The sequence below is a fragment of the Marmota marmota genome, unplaced genomic scaffold (genome assembly GCF_001458135.2).
Source record: "Marmota marmota marmota unplaced genomic scaffold, marMar, whole genome shotgun sequence".
In the NCBI taxonomy this organism is placed as follows: Eukaryota; Metazoa; Chordata; class Mammalia; order Rodentia; family Sciuridae; genus Marmota; species Marmota marmota.
The window spans coordinates 63,125,739-63,130,172 of NW_026000174.1; the positions used below are offsets into that span (position 1 = coordinate 63,125,739).

At 40.3% G+C, this 4,434-nt stretch overlaps 1 long non-coding RNA gene across 1 annotated transcript in view; it reads left to right on the forward strand.

The window, feature by feature from the left end:
* The first annotated feature begins 3,742 nt into the window (after positions 1-3,742).
* LOC107135879 overlaps positions 3,743-4,434 on the forward strand; it is a 6,627-nt gene continuing 5,935 nt past the window's right edge. The window contains exons 1-2 of the long non-coding RNA XR_001502623.2: positions 3,743-3,894; positions 3,994-4,057. This is a non-coding gene — a long non-coding RNA (uncharacterized LOC107135879). The remainder of the gene's footprint in view (positions 3,895-3,993; positions 4,058-4,434) is intronic.

Below are 4,434 nucleotides of genomic sequence, written 5' to 3' on the forward strand. Positions count from 1 at the left end.
TATGGGCCCACACTAATCTCCCAGGGCCTTTAACATCAGGTAATAATAAGATTGATAAACTGGTTGCTATTTGTCAGAAAATGTCTTTGTATGACATGCACAAGCTTCACATTCTTTGCATCATCGAAATGCTTCTAGTTTGCGTAAAAAATTTAATATTACCAGAGGGCAAGTTTGTCAAATTGTACATCAAGGCCCACAATGTGTTATATATATTCCATCTTTACCATCTGTTGTGAATCCCTGTGGGTTACGACCAAATCAGATATAGCAAACGGATGTAACTCTCATTCCTCAATTTGGCAAACAATGTTATGTACATGTAATTGAAGATACTTATTCCAGATTCATCTCTGCCACAGCCCATGCAAAAGAAAATACACGACATATTATTTCTCATTGCCTAGCTGCCTTTGCAGTATTAGGATGTCCTTTACAGATTAAAACCGATAATTCACCAGATTATACTAGCTGTTCTTTTCAGCAGTTGTGCCAACAGTTTCCTGTTGACCATAAAACGTATTCCTTACAACCCTCGGGGTCAAGCCATTGTAGAACAAACTCATTTATCTATTAAGCTGCAGTTACAAAAACACAAAGGGGGAAATAGGACCCCCAAAAAATGACCTTAGTCATTCCTTGTTTGTTTTAAATTGTCTAAACTGTGACTCAGAAGGTCACACTGCAGCTGAGTGACACACGTCTTCCACAGCAACAGGTCCTTTGGGCCAAGTTTGGTAAAAAGATTTACAAACAGGTCAATGGACAGGATCAGATTCAGTAATAATATGGGGTAGAAGACATGCTTATATTTTCCTAGAAGGTGCATTTCGTCCTACTTGGGTACCTGAACGGGCCATCAGACATCGAGGACCTAGAGCCAAGGTTCAAATGACTGAGGATCAATCCAGAGATGTCAGCCCTGACTCCCAGCAAGAAGAGGAAGCTTCAAATGATGAGGGAAAAGAAGATGGCCCAAAGAAACCCAATGGTGAAGCTACCCTCATGGAAGCTGTTGAAGAATCTGACGCTGCAGGCTGAGCAGATGATCCAGCAGCAGGAAAGAACTAAGTCTCCAGCATTGACACTGTAGCAATGCTAGCTCTGTTGTGCTGCCAGGTAACTGGGACACAGGGAGAAACTTATTGGACATATTTTCCAGACCCACAATTAGTACACCCAGCAGTGTGGACTGGAGAATCCATCCCAGTATTTACTAATGACTCATATATGATGGGAGGTTTTAGGCCAAAGCCTATGGATTAAAGTTTAAGGAAACAAAAGGGCCAAGAAAGAAAATAGCTAATATTTAGCTCTTGCCCTCTGAGTCAGTTTGAACCCAGGGATCAAGGGGGCTTTTCTGAGGGCTTTGCAATTCTGGGCCATATAACCTCTCAATTAGAGGGAGCAATGAGACCCTGAAGAACAGAAAGCCAACCAGTGCACATGCTGCAAAAAAGGAGGATCACTGAAGAAGGCAGATATCCCTGATGCTTCCAAGGGAAACCTCATTGTCACGTAGACCCTGACCTATCCTGACAGATAGCACTAAAGGATAAGAGGCTGCTCTCAAGTTCCCAAGATTGACCCTGGCAGGAAACTCAGATGACTCTTAACAGTAGATAGGAGTAAGGTCAATTTTAACTGCTTGGTCTTGAACACCTAGCAAAAACAGTTGTAACCAAAGTACAGCCATTTCTGGGCATTTAAAAAAAAAGACAATAGCTCTTTTAATAGAACTTAAAGACATGCATTTGTATCAGCCCCACAGCCCTGGAGTCCCCCAAATTCTGAGGCATTTTTCCTTTGTGAGGCTCATAGTTTCCCTGCCTACCAAAAATTGTGCTGGCCTCTGTACCTTGGACTTTCTTACTCCTTAAAGTGATGTTTTACCTAACAACCAAAGTTTGCCTATGCCAATAACAGCACACACCAGAAACAAAAGAGCCCTTTGGTTTATTCCTTTACTCATAGGTCTAGAGATATCTGCTGGGATTGGCACAGGAACAGTGAGATTAGGAATGTCTATTTTTTACTATAAAAAAAATAATGTCACCTAATGGAAGAAAAAGTAGGCTCAAATCTCCATCATGTCAGATTAGGCCCCAACTTCCTTTAATAAGACTACTATAGCACAAGAATTAAAACAAAGAATCAATAAATGAGATGGATTCAAACTAAAAAGCTTCTTCTCAGCAAAAGAAACAATCAGTGAGGTAAATAGAGAGCCTACAGAATGGGAGCAAATCTTTGGCACAGGCACATCAGACAAAGCACTAATCTCTAGGAGATATATATATATATATATATATCAAAAACCTTAACACAAAAAAAATAACACAATAAATAGACCAAGGAACTGAACAGACACTTCTCAGAAGAGGATACTAATCAATCAACAAACATATGAAAAAATATTCAACATCTCTAGCAAATACAGAAATGCAAATCAAAATTACTCTAAGATTTCATCTCACTCCAGTCATAATGGCAGCTATTATGCATACAAACAACAATAAGTGTTGGTGAGGATGTGGGGGAAAGGCACACTCATACATTGCTGGTGGGACTACAAATTGGTGCAGCCAATCTGGAAAGCAGTATGGAGATTCCTTGGAAATCTGGGAATGGAACCACCATTTGACGCAGCTATCCCACTCCTCAATTTATACACAAAGGACTTAAAAACAGCATACTACAGGGACACAGGCATATCGATGTTTATAGTAGCACAATTCACAACAGCTAAATTATGGTACCAACCTAGATGCCCTTCAGTAGATGAATGGATAGGGAAACTTTGGTATATATATATACAATGGAACATTACTCAGCATTAAAGAAGAATAAAATCATGGCATTTGCAGGTAAATGGATAGAGTTGGAGAATATAATGCTAAGTGAAGCAAGCCAATCCCAAAAAAACAAAGGCTGAATGTTTTCTTTGATATGATGATGCTGACTCATAATGGGGAAGTGGTGGGGGGAAGCGTGGGAAGAATGGAGGAACTTTAGGTAGGGCAAAGGGGAGGGAGGGGAAAGGAGGAGGCAAGGGGGTAAGAATGATGGTGGACCAAGTTAGACATCATTACCCTAAGCACATGTATGAAGACAGGAATGTTGTGAAAATTCTTTATGTACATTCAGTGACTTCAAAAAGTGTGCCCTATATGTGTAATATGAAATGAATTGCATTCTGCCATCATATGTGACAAATTAGAATTAAAAAAATTTAATAATAAAAAAAGGAAAAAATTGTCAGTGCAGATTATTTCTTTTAACCTCATTTTTCTTGTAATAACTCTTTTATTAATTTTATAATAACTGTTTTATTAATTTTATACAGAAGTAACTTCTTGACAAGGTGACCTGTCTAGCCCAGACCACCTTCCAAGAACGTGCAAAAGCCATTCTCCTCCTTCACTCATAACCCTGAACTCTCCTTAGAAAGGAATCACCCGTGACAATGTCTGTTTCTCAGGCTTTGGTTTTGGTCAGTGCTTGGTGGGTCTCTAAAGGACTGAGCAGGCAGAATGGAACTAACAGTGAAATTCTCAGAAGTCACGTGGTTAAAACAAAATTCAAACAGACCGTCCAGGAGAATTCTTGAGTAAACAAAGACAATCAGGCCAGGAGGCCTTAACCTTTCATAAGCTGGAAATGTAAGTGAAATTGAAATTGAACTGTTCTGTTAGGAGAAAACTTCTTGGGCAATCACAGCCACAAAGTCAAACATAAAACTAGGGACTTTCCAAAAAAGGCAGTTGTGTTAGTGCAGCCAGACAGGTAGTGTCTTCATTTCACTTTCGCATTTACCCTGATGTGAAAGGGTCCTCTGTCTCCACACTTCCTCTTGGCCATTCCTCGCTGGAACACTCTGCTGTGTTGAACTTGGTATTTCACAGTTCATGAGTTGCTTCTTACTTAGGTGAACTTTTTAAAGATTTGGTCTTATTTTGAACTGATATCTTTATCAATTCATATTTTTGCAAGTGCACCAAAGGCCAGGCAGATCCGCAGGCGCCTGACACACAGCCAACACCTCAGGATGACTATGGTAAGTGCCTCTTGAATTTTAAGGGGAAATCCACACAGAGTCCACTGCCCATTGGAAGGGCTCGGTCCAGGTTACTGGTGTCAGAAAGACTGAGCACCAGCCTCAATTTTGAAAGCTTGTGCACGCATTCTAATCGTACAAAACTGACAGACACCATGGCACACGTCTGTAATCCCAGCAGCTCGGGAGGCTGAGACAGGAGGGTCGTGGGTTTAAAGCCAGCCTCAGCAAAAGTGAGATACTACGCAACTCAATAAGACCTTGTCTCTAAATAAAATATAAAATAGGGCTGTGGCTATTGTGGCTCAGTTGTCGAGTGCCCCTGAGTTCAATCCCCAGTATACCCCTAAAAAAAAAAAAAAAAAAAAAAAAAAAAA